The following is an 18185-nucleotide window of genomic DNA, read 5'->3' on the forward strand; positions in this document are numbered from 1 at the left end:
CCCAACTGTTCTCCAGTTCCGCACTACCTACTTCTATCTCCTTCCCAAAATGTACAAGCAGGGCTCCAGTGGAGGTAGTTGATGCAGTTACTATTAGCAGCATTTAAAATTCATTTGGACAGGTGCATGGATAGGAAACGTTTAGAGGGCAGGTGGGACTGTGGGAATAATTTAAACGATGATAGTTAACTTCTTTATATCAGACAAGGAGAACAGTCAAACAGGAGACCAACATTTGTATATAATATATATTGTGCATATTTGAGAGTATAAATGTGAAGTCAGTCACATGCAGTTGTTTACAGGGTTAACTGTTGTGATAGGCAGGCAGTGACTAGTGGGGTACCGCAAGGCTCAGTGCTGGGACCCCAGCTATTTACAATATATATTAATGATGTGGATGAGGGAATTGAAGGCAATATCTCCAAGTTTGTGGATGACACTAAGCTGGGGGGCAGGGTTAGCTGTGAGGAGGATGCTAGGAGACTGCAAGGTGACTTGGATAGGCTGGGTGAGTGGGCAAATGTTTGACTGATGCAGTATAATGTGGATAAATGTGAGGTTATCCATTTTGGTGGCAAAAACAGGAAAGCAGACTATTATCTAAATGGTGGCCGATTAGGAAAAGGGGAGATGCAGCGAGACCTGGGTGTCATGGTACACCAGTCATTGAAAGTAGGCATGCAGGTGCAGCAGGCAGTGAAGAAAGCGAATGGTATGTTAGCTTTCATAGCAAAAGGATTTGAGTATAGGAGCAGGGAGGTTCTACTGCAGTTGTACAGGGTCTTGGTGAGACCACACCTGGAGTATTGCGTACAGTTTTGGTCTCCAAATCTGAGGAAGGACATTATTGCCATAGAGGGAGTGCAGAGAAGGTTCACCAGACTGATTCCTGGGATGTCAGGACTGTCTTATGAAGAAAGACTGGATAGACTTGGTTTATACTCTCTAGAATTTAGGAGATTGAGAGGGGATCTTATAGAAACTTACAAAATTCTTAAGGGGTTGGACAGGCTAGATGCAGGAAGATTGCTCCCGATGTTGGGGAAGTCCAGGACAAGGTCACAGCTTAAGGATAAGGGGGAAATCCTTTAAAACCGAGATGAGAAGAAATTTTTTCACACAGAGAGTGGTGAATCTCTGGAACTCTCTGCCACAGAGGGTAGTCGAGGCCAGTTCATTGGCTATATTTAAGAGGGAGTTAGATGTGGCCCTTGTGGCTAAGGGGATCAGAGGGTATGGAGAGAAGGCAGGTACGGGATACTGAGTTGGATGATCAGCCATGATCATATTGAATGGCGGTGCAGGCTCGAAGGGCCGAATGGCCTACTCCTGCACCTAATTTCTATGTTTCTATGATAGAGCATTCTGTAATTTTCCCCATCAGAAACAAGACATGCAGGTGTTCAGGTGCTTGACTTAATGGGCCACTTGAACCAGATGTTTAGCCCAGCGCTGAAGAGCAACTTCACTGGAGTGAAGTGCTGCCCATGTTAAAGACAAAATGGAAGAACAGCTCAATTCTTCCCACAATAAGCGAGTTTGGTATTCGATATTCGGCATGCCCAGGTCATGGGTCACCAGTACACTAGTTCTATCCTACACACTAGGGGCAATTTACAGAAACTAATTAACCTACAATCCTGCACGTCTTTGGAATGTGGGAGGAAACCGGGGACACATGGAGGAAACCAAAGCGATACCAGGAAGAATGTACAAACTCCATATTTATGTACGGTATTATCCATTTGGATAGCATGCCAAACAAAGCATTTTCACTGAACCTTGGTACAAGTGACAATAATAAACTTAAACCAACTGCACTGGTTGTTCAGTCAGTAACTGGTGCATCAGAAAGTGCAGTTTTGGACTATTTTTTCTACCATTTCAAGTATGTTTATACTTCTATGTTTATCATTATTACTCATTTATTTTTTTGTTACCAACATGAAAACATTGCAATATCAAAATAATATTATTAAGCAGCTGCAATACCAGTCATTTGCCATAAAGGGGCGGCAGTGTGCTTTTGAAATATTATCTTAAATCAACTGGCTAAACTGGTTCTCCAGAAGATAATCCATTGTATGTTGTTAATAACTCTCCAGGCTTCCTTGCACATTAAGAGTCAAGGGTGTTTTACTGAAATGGAACAATGAAACTATTACTTAATTTCTAAATCCTCATTTCTACTTTTCACAAATCTCTACGAAATTTGTTATTCTTAGACTTTTGGTTTATTATAGGACTTTTTTTGTTTCGATATGGTATCTTTCAAAGTAGATGCACTTTCTACTTTTGGAATGAAATTTGATCTCCTAGAACAGAAATGGTACATGCAGCGTACACACCTTAATACATTTTTTTAAGAAAGAACTGCAGATGCGTGAAAAATCGAAGGTAGACAAAAATGCTGGAGAAACTCAGCGGGTGAGGCAGCATCTGTGGAGCTGCTGCCTCACCCGCTGAGTTTCTCCAGCATTTTTGTCCACCTTACTACATTTGTCACTTTCATCCTGGGTATATGAAATAATCCCTATTTACAGAGGGGATTGCAAAAGACTTACAGTCCACCTGGCCATTTCCAGTACTACTGCCTGAATCATTGGTTTGCCGTTCCATTGCCTGCATTCTGAATCTTCTATGGAAGTAGGCTACCTCCACTATAGTCAGATCTTTGATTATATTAGTTGTTCGTCACTTATTCTCGAGTAAGATCATGCCATCCACTGTATAATGGTGCAAAGTGCATGGAATTAGCTGATTAGACCAATCTGGGCTTAAACATTTCTTTCACACCAGTGACTGTGGGGTAGGGATGTTGTAGGATCAATGACTTGGTTTTCAAGGATCTCTTTTCCTCTTTGATCCCTCCATTGTGGGTGACAAAGTGGCACAGGGAGAACATACAAACTCCGTCGAGACAGCATCGGAAGTCAGGATCAAACCCAGGTTTTTGGTGCTGTGAGGCAGCAACTCTGCGCTGCGCCACTGTGCCGCCCTAGTTACTCCTGCATTTTTCTTTCTGCGTACGTTGTGTGTGCTTGATGGGCGCAGCAGCTGAGTGCCAGTGGCTTTTTTAAAATAATTAGTCCACTACTGTGAACATATTGACTGAAAATGTGCCATTTGCTACTCCAAACTATGCAGCATGGTGGCGCAGCAGTAGAGTTGCTGCTTCACAGCACCAGAGACCCGGGTTCTATCCTGACCACGGATGCTTGTCTGTACCGAGTTTGTACGTTCTCCGATGACCTGCGTGGGTTTTCTCTGGGCGCACCGGTTTCCTCCAACATTTCAAGGACATACAGATTTGTAGGCTAAATGGTTTGGTATAATTGTAAGTTTTCCCTAGTGTGTGTGGGATTGTATTAGTGTGTGGGGATCGCTGGTCAACATGGACTCGATGGGCCGAAGGGCCTGTTTCTGCACTGTATCTCTTAACTGAACTAAACTAAAAAAAATAGAAGCTGGATTCAGGATTGATACGTATCTTATCCATTCTGTGCTGTGGCTTAGGGATGGAGAATTGGAAACAGATTTTAGGGGTGAAATGAGGACACCAACGATTTGGACATAAATAGCCAAACATGAAGAGGGGATTAAACTTTGTACTGAAAAGATGTCACGTTCTGGCAATCCTATTATTTCAGTCAACTACAGTAAGTGGCTGAATATGGCATTTCCTTGATTTGCCATCTGCTCACTGCCATCATTTATCGTATTTCTGAACAATATGTGAAGTATGTGCTTGAAATCATATCTAATAGTGACAGCGGTGTGTCAAATGCCCTATATTGTCACAATAAACTATGTTTTAGACTAGTCGTGCTGCTCCTTTGGCTTAAATCACAGGCTATGACGAGTGCTCTTTACATCCTGTCTGTGTGCGGTGAAGAATTATTCCCAAGGCACAAACCCAGAGGAGAAAGGCAACAATTTGTTTTGAAGATGCATTCACCTTGTCTACCCGCTGACCTGCAGAGCTCCATATTGATGCAGACTTGTATCTATGGCCAGGTTGTTTCATTCTGGCCGGCTCCCCTGACTCACAGCTCAGTCATACACTTGTACAGGATGCAGAGAGTGCAGCATAGGTCCAGTCACCTTAACTGAACCATTCTACCTAAAATCCTACCAACAACTAGAGAGCTGCCTTGGACTACTATCTATTTCATTGGAGTCCCTCGGACTATCTTTGATCGGATTTTACTGGACTTTATTTTGCACTGCATGTTATTCCTTTTATCATGCATCTGCAATCTGTGGATGACTCGATTGTAATCATGCATTTATTGTCTTTCTGCTGACTGGTTTGCACAGAACAAAAGCATTTCACTGTACCTCGGTACACGTGACAATCTTAGTTCTCATACATATTGTGACCTTAAAGTCAAGACCATTTAGGTTGATTTCTACTGATGGATGTTCTCACATCGGTTTATACTACAATCATCCATCATTCCCCGTATCCTCTCAGTGACTCCCGGTTTAGAATTTTGATGTATATCAAGGGCGGCACAGTGACGCCAAAGGATGACAAAGTGGCACAGCGGTAGAGTTCCTGCTTTACAGTGCCTGAGACCCAGGTTCGATTCTGACTAATGGTGTGCATCTGACTACTACAGAGTTTGTACATGTGACCACGTGGGTGTTCCAGTTTCCTCCCACATTCCAAAAACGTGGAGGTTTGTAGGTTAATTGGCTTCTGTAAATTATTCCTAGTGTGTAGGATAGAACTAGTGTATGGGTGATCGCTGGTCGGCGCGGACGCGGTAGGTCGAAGGGCCTGTTTCCATGCTTTATCTCCAAAATCCAAAGTAAAGGTTGGTCTTGCCATCATGTTCAGCACAGACATTGTGGGCCGAAGGGCCTGTTTCCACACTATCTCTAAACTAAACAGTCAGTGCATCATCGAGGCATTATATGATCTTGGTATTAGATCAGCTCTCCTAACTATTACTCACTTGACCTTTCTCCTCCCTGCACAGCTGACTATTTCTCTTGACTTCACAATAATACTAAAAGGCCAATTTTATTCTGGTGTCGTGTTCCTGTGGATATTTCCTCCCGCATTAGTTACCATTACACAGAGTTCCAACTCAGGCTGACCTTTCGCTGTCGACAGCAGTTTTGTTGGCATAGGTGTGTCCTAATGATTTCAACAATCGATCATATTTACATACTTACAGAAGAAGAGTGGCGACTCGGTGATGTAATAGAAATAGGTTGAAGGCTGTTTTCAATAGGAATATGAACCCTGTTTACAAGCAGGGTTCGTAAACCCGGATACAAACCATCGAGGGTTTGTATTATCTTGCACTAAACGTTATTTTTCTCTTCATCCTGTATCTGTATGTACACTGTGTGGACTGCTTGATTGTAATCATTAAAATTATTAAATTAAATTTCTTTATTTATATAGCACATTTTTAGTCAACTTGCATTGACCCCAAAGTGCTTCACATAATTACATCCACACACACATCATGTACAATCTTTCCGCTGATTGGATAGCCCGCAGCAAAACGTGTACACTGGACAATAAAATAAACTGAACTAAACTAAACACTCTCCTCTTCTCCCTACTTTTCTCTCCCTCCCTTTCCCCAAACAGGGTAAAGGTTTAAATTAACCCAAGTTTGAATTTATTTTCTTTGGTACAGGGGAGACTGAGAGGAGATATCATTGAGGTGAATGCAAGTTATCAGGCATCTAACTAGAGTAAGTAGGAAGGAAAATAGGGTAATTTCGTAGTTCTATGTAGAGCAAAAAAAAGTCAAAAACAGGGAATATAGTGAAAGTAATTGGTATGACCATTAAGGGGGGAGGGGGAGATTGAGGGGGAGGATATTGCGGTGCTAGAAAACAGTCCGCGTCGCAATTTTCTGTGACGTCCATAAAATGTTTATAACAGATCTCAAATGCTCGGGTAGTGATTTGTGAGCTCTGTAAGAATTACTTCCCATAACCAAAGGCTAGAAAGACATTGTAATCAAAAAATTAGGTAACAAAGACAATTATAATATTCATCTGGCTCACTTACAAATGCAAAATAGCCCTCCTTCTGTGTCATACAACTCTGATTCATTGTTGGAAATATACTGATGAGCTGCAGTTATGAGAATTGCCTCCTAAAATAAATTGTAATGTAAATTTCCATTGTTTTAGTCAAAGTCAAAGGGTCTTACAGCATGGAAATAGGCTCTTCGGCCCAACTTGCCCACCATGTCCCATCTACACTAGTGCCTATATATGCCTGTATTTGGCCCATATCCCCCTAATCCTGTCCTATCCATGTACCTGTCCAAATGTTTCTTAAATGTTGCAATAGTACCTGCTTCAATTACCTCCCCCGGCAGCTTGTTCCAGACACCTACCACCCTTTGTGTGAAAAAGTTACCCCTCAGGTTCCTATTAAATCTTTCCCCCTCACTTTAAACCTATGTCTTCTGGTTCTCGATTCCCCTACCCTGGGCACGAGGCTCTGTGCGTCTACCCGATCTCTTCCTCTCATGATTGCGTTTACCTCTATAAGATCACCCCTCATCCTCTATTCCAGGGAATAGAGCCCTAGCCTGCTCAACCTCTCTCTATAGCTCAGGCCTTTGAGTTCTGGCAACATCCTCGTAAATCTTATCTGCACCCAATGCAGCTTGTCATAAAGTTAAATTATTAAATGGAGAAATAAATTCTTCTTTCCATCTGTGGTTTGGGTATATTTTCTTGCTGGCAGTTCAAAATCTTATTCCATCAATTTGAGATTTACAATTTGGCTTTTGTTTTTAAAAAAATTCTGTAATCAAGAGTGGTCATTATCTTTAACAGTGGACACAAAGCTATTGGCTTTTCATAAAACATTTCGGTTCACAAACATGCATAACAGAGCCAAATTTATAATTATCATTGCTCTAACTTTTTAGGAAGGAGATGAGGAATTTCTTTAGTCAGAGGCACAAGCCCAAAACACATTTCAATGTGAATCTGTGGAATTATTTGCCACAGAAGACTGGAGGCATAGTCAGTGGATATATTTAAGACAGTGATAGATAGATTCTTGATTAGTACGGGTGTCAGGGAATATGGGGAGAAGGCAGGAGAATGGGGTGAGGAGGGAGAGATAGATCAGCCATGACGGAGTAGACTTGATGGGCCGAATGACCTAATTCTGCTTCTATCACTTACGATCTTCTGAACCTGTCAGGAAGCTGGCTGGAATCCAGAACAGAAAGGGATTGGGCATATGTAGTTCAGCATAGGGCTGGGCCTGGATTATTTTCATAACGTGGTTGTAATGCATAATATATATAGAAATATATAGATAAATAAAGCAGGAAAAGAAATTCATCCCAGACATTTTTTGCTACCCCAGAAATCCAGGCATCTACACTTCATTGTTTCAACAAGAATAATGCAATCACTGTGTCTAATCATTGCAAGTTAAAATTTACCAGCATCTTCATTTTTAGTCTACGGATAAAAGATATCAAGACAGTGTTTTTTTTTGCCTTCCACCTACTATAAGCCGCTGAAATGATTCATAGTAGTTTTACTCTATTGCATTATTCACCGGAGCTAATTTTAGCTGTTGAATCACACCTAACTAAAGCAGCACCAGAGTGTAATATTTTTGGCAAGACCGTTATGTCAACCAGAAACTGGAACGGTATTCTTAGGCATGCTGTGTGAGCAACCTTAAGCATGTGCGTCCTTGGGAGATACAAAGTGGTAGGAGGAGATTTTTAATTAGTTCAAAAGAAAAATCAAGAGATATTTAAAATGCAAATATTAAATGAAATTAAATAAAAGATGGCGCTGAATTATATTCTGTAATTTGTTATTTCACTCATCTTGGCTGGCTTGTCCTTTTAGCTCTCCCCCATCATGCAGGGACTCAAACAGTGATTCACTTACACTTCATCCAATCTAGTGTACCACATTCAGTGTTCACAATGTGGACTCTGCTACAAGACAAATGCAGATTGTAGAGTCATAGAGTCTTACAGTGTGGAACAGACCCTTCGGCTCAACTTGCCCACACCAGCCAACATGTCCCATCTACACCAGTCCCCACCTGCATGCATTTGGCCCATATCCCTCTAAACCTGACCTATCCATGTACCTGTCTAATTGTTTCTTAAACATTGCGATAGTACCTGCCTCTACTACCCGATTGAGATAGAGCTCTATCTAACTCTCTTAAATTCATCCAATGATTTGGCCTCCACTGCCCTCTGTGGCAGGGAATTCCACAATTTCACAACTCTGGGTGAAAACGTTTTTTTCTCACCTCAGTCCTAAATGGCCTCCCCTTTATTCTAAGATTGTGCCCCCTGGTTCTGGACTCGCCCAACATTGGGAAAAATTTTCCTGCATCTAGCCTGACCAGTCCTTTATAATTTATATGTTTCTATTAGATGCCCCCTCATCCTTCTAAACTCCAGTGAAATCAAGCCTAGTCTTTTCAATATTTCCTCCTATGACAGTCCCGCCATCCCAGGGATCAATCTCGTGAACCTACGCTGCACTGCCTCAATCACAAGGATGTCCTTCCTCAAATTAGGGATCCCCTCAGATCCTTCTAAACTCCAGAGTGTACAAGCCCAACCGCTCCATTCTCTCAGCATATGACAGTCCCGCCATCCCTGGAATTAACCTTGTAAACCTACGCTACACTCCTTACAGCACCAGAGACCCAAGTTTGATCCCGACTACGGGTGCTGTCTGTACGGAGCCTGTACGTTCCGTGACCACATGGATTTTGCCCGGGTGCTGAGATTTTCTTCCGCACTCTAATGTAGTACAGATTTGTAGGTTAATTGGCTTTGTTAAAGATTGTAAATTGTCCCTAGTGTGTAGGATAGTGCTAATGTACAGAGATCGCTGGTCAGCGTGGGCCCAATGGGCCGAAGGGCCTGTTGCCACACTGTATCTCTAAACTAAACTAAAGGCTAAATAATTAAATATGCGAATTAGTGTGCTGCCGGGGATTTAAGATGAGCTGGCAAATTTGGAAGATAATGCACAATAAAGAACCGATTAAGGACTTTGACCTGGAGTCTGAAACTTGCACAATCACAATTGTTATCTGAGGAATCTCATGAGGTTCTAAGTTTAGTTAATTATTGTCTATGTACCGAGGTACAGTGAGAAGCCTTTGTTTGCGTGCTATCCTGTCAAAGAAAACACCACATGAATACAATCAAGTCATCCACAGTGCACAAAGAATGGGAAAAGGAATCAACATTTAGTGCAAAGACACAACACTGATGTCCAATAAAGTCCAATTGGAGATCGTTCAAATGAGGCAAGTAGCTAAAACCGCAGAGAGATCTACATATATCGAGCATACATTGTGAAGAAGGTACACAAAAATGCTAGAGAAACCCAGCGGGTGCAGCAGCATCTATGGAGCGAAGGAGATAGGCAACGTTTCGTCCCGAAACGTTGCCTATCTCCTTCGCTCCATAGATGCTGCTGCACCCGCTGAGTTTCTCCAGCATTTTTGGGTACCTTCGATTTTCCAGCATCTGCAGTTCCTTCTTAAATACATTCTGAAGAGATGGGCTAAATACAATGAAATTATAACTCCAAACCAGAGATAATACTTGAGAAAAGTCAGAAAAGATACGCTCACGTAAGAAATGAGGTCCGCCCAGCAATTGTTTATGTGCACCGACACATCTTTATTGAGAATTTATTGTACACAGGCACAAGATCACAACAACAGACCATTGTTCTTTAAGAACAAATAAACCAAGATGTAAATACAGTAGATTCACTTAATTGTTTATATTTTCCATACATCACTGATTGCGGACACTACTTAAACACAGCATAAGCACCACTGTAACTGCACTGTACTTTATATCCATGAACCTTAGTGGAGAGGGAGTATTACAAAGTGCACCATTTCCCACATTGGAATCTTTTGGATAATCGTTCTTTAAGTATGGTTTTTACATATACGAGTGACTATTTGATTGTGCTTTTAACAAAACAATCCCAATTTAATCACTTAAAAAAAATTTAAAAATTCTATGTTAGAATACTGATTGTGAAGTTCCAACAGATTTTTGATTGGGCTGCAGAATCTCGCAAAACCATAACTTCAGTTTAATTCTTCGAAAACAACCCCTTAAATTCAGCCAAATTATTTTGTTTAATTTAAGATTTATCCCAATGCAAGTAAAGATTCAAGATACAGATTTATTGTAGGACAAAAGGACAATTTTGTACACTGGTTTGTAAAGGAATTGCGTGTGGATAAAACAAGTGAAGGTTGTGTACACTTGTCTCTTGGTGGACTGTGAAGTATTGATGTGTATTTGGCAACGACGTTAGTTTAGTGGCCTATATCACCCATGTTCCTGAGAAACAAAAATATAATTCACTCATTACTCAAAGGCATTTTCTGTCCCCAAGAAAAATTTATTATAATCCAAGATAGGCAAAAAATGGTGGAGTAACTCAACAGGACAGGCAGCATCTCTGGAGAGAGAGAATGGGTGGCGTTTCGGGTCGAGGCCCTTCTTCAGATTAGTCGGGGGAATGGGAAACAAGAAATATAGACGATATATAATGTAGAGAGAGATATAGAACAAATGAATGAAAGATATGCAAAAAAGTAACGATGATAAAGGAAACGCCTTTGCTAGGTGAGAACGAGAAGCTGGTGCGACTTGGGTGGGGGAGGGATGGAGCGAGAGTTCCAGGCTCTGCACCAGGCCCACAGCCTCCGTGCAGCAGGCACCTTGCATTATTGTCCATATACAATTCATGAAGGAAATCAATGTTGTGTAATGAATAGCCAGTGAATCACCACACATCTCAATGACATTTTACTTTGTGCCCCAAATAATTCAGTTTGAAATCATTTACAATCGTTTGCGTGTAACTTTTTTTTAAGCACTTAAGAAAACCACTTAAAGAAATTTAAGGACCGGGTATAGAAACGCCAAGTAGTTTTAATCACTTAGGAAACACTCCGGGGACTTGCATAAAGTATATATCATTGTGAAACATTCAGAATTCTGCTGGTGAAGGTTGTAGAGATTAAATGATGATTTTTGTGGGATTCATAAGCAAGGGCAAGGAATGCAAATTCAATGTATATAAGGATGGGACATAATTGAGATAAACGAGCCAAATGAATCAATTTTAACTGTGAGCCTCTAGTCCTCGAAACAGATCCATATCTCAAAAAGCAACTTCTTTGCTGCTTTTTAACGCAGTTTCTGGAGCAAAGTGAGCACCACTAATCGATAAGAATTTCTCGGTGATGAGTTTGCTTCGAATTGCAAACGTTCCAGGAAACTATGGCATATAAGGTGGACTATAACCTACACTGCACCACCAGGCCACACCTGCACCACTAGTTTCCTTGTCAAAACAATGCAAAAGTTCTGCTAACTGCCCAGATAACTCAGTGGCAATTACGACTTTTCTGCCATTGTAATCACTTAAAACATCATCACACGGGAGTGTCAATACATTTCCAATGTATAAAGAGCCTGACATCTGGTTTGGCAGTGGATTCAGTTGCCTGCCATCACCTTAGCCAATACAGCAACACAGATATTTCAGGTGCCTTTAATATGGGGAAAGTAAGGCATTGAATTAAACCATTTGCACCATTTTTTCACATCTGAGGAATGGGTGAACTATGCCATTCGTGACGCTTCATTAGTTAAGCTGAGACATTTTAGGTAGTTTAAAATCACTGGTGTAATCTTCTGAATTAATGGTGTTAAAACATCTGTAACTTACAATTCTGAAACGTCGCCTATCCATTTTCTCCATAGATGCTGCCTGGACCTGCTGAGTTACTCTAGCACTTTGTGTCCCTTTGCTGTAAGTGATCTAGTTCAGGACAAGACTCCACATTTTATCACTTGGTCAGGCTGATATTTACCTACTTGATTGATACAATGTGGGGTTAGTCATTGACTGGCTACTTCTGATGTTTCTGAACTGTCATTAAAGTTGTTGAGCACTTTCCATTTACTTTCCAGGAAGTTTTGAGGTTCATAAATAAATGATCAGGATTTCAAACGCTTTAATTCAACAGAAGTTCATGAATGCATCAATGGACAGTGACAGTGGTAATCAGATACTTCTACATAAAACAGTGACCAAAACTGACAAAGTCACCCGAGGTGACAAAATTAAGCGATACAAACTGGCACAAATTATGAGCACCAATCAATAAGAATCAAATCTCACTACAACAGCCGTTGTCTGCTTTATTTGAAATAAAACCGTACAAATTGTTATGAACACTTTTAAAACAGTCAATATTTTAGAACCTTTTTCTAGTTTTGTATCATTTTTTCCCATTCACTTCACGCCAACTAACACAGTTTGGACACCAGTATACCAGTACCATTTTTTTGAAGACTATTTTCTCTAGGTTCTGAGCACAAAATTCAAATGCACATTGGTGATTTCTCATTTCAAGTAAAGCTTGATGATCTGAATTAACTTTACACCAGCTGTACATCGATAAATGGGCACCTTGTTGGAATGTCACAATTTTTACATTTGGCAGTGTAAGCATGGAAATCTATAATTATTCAGAAGTGGAAACGGCTAGAGAAAATCTATTGCATTATCACGAACGCCACAAATTCAATTTGTAACATCAATCTCTATAAAGGTTTTTCTTTCCTGCAAGAAACTATTTGTCACATGGGTTCAATATTGAAATTGACTATTTTGCATTTCATGTATCATGTTCCCAACCACTTTAGACCCAATGAAGTACTTTTGAAATGTAGATACTATTTAGGTTAGTTTCCAGTTACAGCATGGAAACAGCTGTCACCTGTTCACACTATCCCAGTTCCATGTTATCCCTCTTTCCCATCCACCCCCTACACATTAGGGGCAATTTACAGAGGCCGATTAGCCGACAAACCTGCACGTCTTTGGCAATGTGGGAGGAAACCGAAGGTGCAAGGTCAGAGGGAGAACATGCAAACTCCACATGGACAGAACCCGAGGTCAGGATCGAACCGGGGATTCTGGTGCTGTGAGGCAGCAGTTCCACCAGCTGCACCACTGTGCCACCCCTGTTGCAGTGCACGAAGCATAGCAGATAATAAATCCACAACAATCTCACACAAACAATAATGTGATGTAATAACCTTAACTGAGGCGTAAATATTAACCATCTGCTCCTCAAAAGAGGCCAGAGGGAGCTGGAGAGAGCAGATGAAGCCATTGTGTAATATCTCATCAGAAATACAGTGTCTCCAGCCGGGGAACACTCCTTTGCACGACTCCACACTGTTGTGAGCTTGGACTAGAACCCACCACCACAAGATTTGGATTTACAATTAATATTTAATAGAAAAGGCACAAAGTGCTGAAGCAATCAGTCTGGAGAAGAGTCCCAACCTGAAACGTCACCTATCCATCTTCTCCAGAGATGCTGAGTTACTTCAGCACTTTGTGTCTTATTTTGTAAACCAGCACCTGCAGTTCCTTGTTTCTAACATCAACTGAATCTCAACTGATACTGGATTTGGGAAAGTAAGTACGCAGTTACGGGGATAAGCAGGGTTAAAAAATAGCTCACTAAAATAATGATAAACTTGTGAAACTGCATAACCAGAATTAGACTGGAAACAAAAATATTTATTAGTAAAAGGAATTGACAAAAAAACATAGCATAAAAAAACAATTACGATTGTGGGGAGATGGAGTGGGGGTAATGCCCCTGTCCCACTTAGGAAACCTGAACGGAAACCTCTGGAGACTTTGCGCCCCACCCAAGGTTTCCGTGCGGTTCCCAGAGGTTTTTGTCAGTCTCCCTACCTGCTTCCACTACCTGCAACCTCCGGCAACCACCTGCAACCTCCGGGAACTGCACGAAAACCTTGGGTGGGGCGCAAATCTCCAGAGGTTTCCGTTCAGGTTTCCTAAGTGGGACAGGGGCATTAGTGTCTTGTTTCCATTTGGAAGATTGCAAATCTGCTTTTATAGCCTGTATTCCCAAATTTGGGAATAAAATGGGTAACATGGGAACAAGTACGACTTAATTTAAGAATCTTAACCATGCTGTCAGTAACTAGTCAGTCAACCACATTTGAATGTCTGATGGAATTTGCATTGTAGTTAGAAAATGGCAGGTGCTTTCCAAACTACAGGTTGCTTGAATTGTATTTGGTGAAAAATGCTTTAATTCTTATCCATCGTATGTCTATCCTGAGAGCAAAAAGAAAAATAATGACAATCCTTCATTTTTATCTCAAGCTCAAAAGAAAAATCTTGACCTTTGCTTCCTAGAGCCTGCTTAAATGACATTGCTAAAGACGAAATGGAAGGTTCCTTGTCAAGGACCCTTACAAACTGCTCAACCTGTAACTCATTTTAACATCGGATTAAGGTTACTCTCTCTTTCCTGAAGGCCTTCACAGGTCAGAGTGGTTTGAATCCATTTCCCCAAATTGAAAAACAAAACATGATCAAACCTGGAGAATTGCTGCCTTACAGCGCAGGAGACCTGGGTTTGATCCCAACTACGGGTACTGTCTGTACGGAGTTTGTATCTTCTCCCTGTGACTTACGTGGGTTTTCTCCGGGTGCTCCGGTTTCCTCCCACACTCCAATGACAGGTTTGTAGGTTATTTGGCTTGGTAAAATTATAGATTTCCCCTCGTGTTTGTAGGATAGTGTTAGTGTGTAGTGTACGGGGATCGCTGGTTGGCATGGACGCAGTGAGCCATAGGGCCTGTTTCCACGCTGTGTCTCTAAACGAAACTAACCTTCCCAAAACACTAATTAGATCCTACTTGCAGTATGGTGTTTAGTTCTGAACATCACATTGTAGAATGGTTGTCAATGTTTCCGGAAGAGTGCAGAGGAGGTTTTCCAGAATGGCACCAGGAATGAGAGACTCCAGAGAGCTGGAGAATCATGAGAAACTAGGATTGTTCTCTCCAAAACAGAGAAGGCCATATTTGGAAGAGGTGTTAAAAATCTTGTAAAGTTTTGATACAGTAAATGTGGAAAAACTGTTTCCAGTGTCATGTGGATTATTAACAGAGGAGACAGCGGTAACACAATTGATAACGTGAAAAAGATGACACAAGGGGGAAAGAATATGCAATTGGGAAATGTTAATTTTGTCTTCACTTGCAGTACCTTCCAAAAAGGGAACAGGATAAATATTGAAGTAACTCAGTGGGACAGGCAGCATCTCTGGATAGAAGGAATGAGTGACATTTCGGGTCAAAGAAGAAGATGCTGCCTGTCCCGCTGTGTCCAGCATTTTGTATCTATCTTCGGTTTAAACCAGCATCTGCAATTTCCTCCTACACATAGGATATATATTTGCAGATGCTGACTTGAACCAAAGATAAACACAAAAAGCTGAACAAACTCAGTGGGACAGGCAGCATCCCTGGAGAGAAGGAATGGGTCGAGACCCAAAACGTCACCCATTCCTTCTCTCCAGAGATGCTGCCTGTCCCGCTGAGTTACTCCAGCTTTTTTGTGCCTGAGGATAAATATTTGTAGGGTTGTGGGGGAAGTAGGTGGATTGAGTGGATGGCTCTTTGAAACATCTAACACAGATACTTTGGGGTTGAATAAGCAATCTTCTGGGTGGCTACCATTCTATGTTAATTTTCCGCATGTTACATTCATAGAGTTTTTTCACATACAGTGTGGAAAAAAGGCCCTTCGGCCCAACTCTCCTCATGCGCTCCAAGGAATAAAGTCCTAGCCTGCTCAACCTCTCCGTATAGCTCAGACCTTGGAATCCTGACAACATCCTCGTAAATCTTTTCTGCAACCTTTCCGGCTTAACACCATTTTTCCTATAACAGGGTGACCAAAACTAAACGCAATTAAGTATGACTTTACCAATGTCTTATACAACTGTAACATGACCTCCTAACTCCTATATTCAATACTCAATGTTATTGCCTTTAAAGATTTAAGAGTCAAGAGTGTTTAATTATTATATGTTCCGTAATGGAATGGAGATCCATTTAGTCCCAGGGTGGTGAATCAGTGGAATTCATTGCCACAGACGGTGGTGGAGGTTACCATTGGGTATTCTTAAAGCAGAAATTGATAGGCTCTTGATTAGTAAGGGTGCCAAAGCTTGCATGACGAAGGCAGAAGAATGGGGTTGAGAGGGCAGATAGATCAGCCATGATTGAAGGGTGGTGCAGGCTTGATGGGCCGAATGGCCTAATTCTGCTTCTCTGTCTTATGGAACAAAGAAATTCTTACTTGCAACAGCACTACAGGTTTGTAAACACAGGTTAAAAGGTGCTGCTTAGTTTGTTTCTCTTACAAACAAGGGTTATTACTGTTATATACAAGTGTTAAATTCCCGTTGGATTACAACCTTGTCGTGGCCGGGGAGCTTGTGTGTCTCAGTGACCCCTAGAGCTATGCCAGCGGGAGATTCGTCTCCTGTTATGGTCTCCCATGTTGGACAGGTGGAAGGGTAGAGGTGAGACAAAGAGCGATCCACTGGTCCTCCAGGTTGGAGGTCGAGCACAGGGCTAACAACCCTGTCTCGTAAAACAACAAATATGTTACGGAAACAGCAACTGAAGGAATCAACACTACTGAGTGGAGGACCAGGAGGCATAATAGGCAGTAAGTAACAAGTGTTAACAGCTACAGTAACAAACTTATGCAAGCTGTGGTCTTCATGCTATATTGTTAAAACCATTCATCTTAACCTACAGATTCAGCAGAGCTTTCTCAACCCACACTCCCCATGCCCCCTACATATCATTCTCATAGTCAAACGGGTGTTGATTGTTTAGAACACAAAGAGCTGGAGTTACTCAACGGGTCAGGCAGCATCTCTGGAGGACGTGGATAGGCCACATTTCAGGTTGGGGCCCTTCTTCAGACTTGAACCTATATCCTCAGACTTATCCATGTCCTCCAGAGATGCTGCCTGACCCACTGAGTTACTCCTGCCCTTTATATTTTGCACAGATTCCAGCATCTGCAATTCCTTGTGTCTCCTCTTTACTAAGTTTGGTCCTGTTAAAGTAATTAAAAAAGGCACTGTTTGTTTCTCTGCAAAACAAAGACTCAGCAGTATGTGTCAGAAGAGTTATTATCAGCTAATTTAGCACATCAAAATTATTATTTTACCCAAGAACAAAATGAATGCATATTTAGGAAGAAGTTATTTAATTTGTCCCTTTCTGTATTAATAGTGTGCCACTTGCCAACCTTTTTTCATTGCAAATGTGTTTTTGTTATTGGGTTATTTAGAATTTATAATAAATCTTGTAATGTTAACATTATTTTAAACCCTCCACTTGCAACCTTTCAACAATAAAGGAGGAACCAAGTTTGTTTTGTCACAAGACGTCTTCTCTGGATAATTGGTCAGCACATTGCTACATTTCTAGAAACTGGCCAATTCGCCCATCAGCGCATGATTGAATATATCCACTCACTGTATTCCATTCCTCTTTGTAATAAATCCCCATACCATCAAAGGGGAAAATATTTCCACCTCACCAGCCCACATATTTAGCTTTTATAAAACGTTTGGCACATCTGTGATCACAAAAAATTAAATTCAAAAACATGTACCATTGATGATATTGAAGTAACTTTGTTTGAATCTATCTTGCCTCAATCATGTATTTGTGACATTAAATTGACTTGCTCACCGAAACAAAATATAAAAAAATTGCACTTTTTTTTTTCCCCTGGCACCATTTTGTTAAATTGTTACAAAGGTTTTATGCTGGTGAAAGGTTAACGTTCACATATTACGTATACACTTAACCCCACTGGTCGCACATACATACAATCACAAAAGGATATGGGATGCTTTAGACTGTTTTAACATTGTTATAATTACATTCCCTTATTTTTAGTCCAGCATACTTTGTTGGCATGGACCCGAAAGCTCAAAGAATAGATTAGCTGGATGAAAGAGGTTTAAAAAACTTTCTTCTGCAATGGTGACTTCCCCCTTCAGGTTAATTATGATCAAATTCACGGACAATTCCATTCACAGACCTACTATAAGAATGAGATTACTGTACAAAAAACACACACACACACACAAACTTTAGGTTATATAGAAACAGCCAGGCTGCACTAAAGTCACAACCAATACCACTTGAGTAATGTTCTAATCAATCATATACATCTGCAATCACATGTATAAAACAGTATTTTAA

General features: G+C 41.0%; 1 long non-coding RNA gene across 1 annotated transcript; it reads left to right on the plus strand.

Moving 5' to 3' along the window:
- The first annotated feature begins 4715 nt into the window (after positions 1 to 4715).
- Positions 4716 to 17994, plus strand: LOC116985925. The gene is made up of 3 exons (XR_004415372.1): positions 4716 to 4726; positions 10786 to 10794; positions 17877 to 17994. It is a non-coding gene; the product is annotated as an uncharacterized LOC116985925 (long non-coding RNA).
- Positions 17995 to 18185: the final 191 nt, after the last annotated feature.

The sequence above is a fragment of the Amblyraja radiata genome, chromosome 22, assembly GCF_010909765.2.
Source record: "Amblyraja radiata isolate CabotCenter1 chromosome 22, sAmbRad1.1.pri, whole genome shotgun sequence".
Taxonomy (NCBI): Eukaryota; Metazoa; Chordata; class Chondrichthyes; order Rajiformes; family Rajidae; genus Amblyraja; species Amblyraja radiata.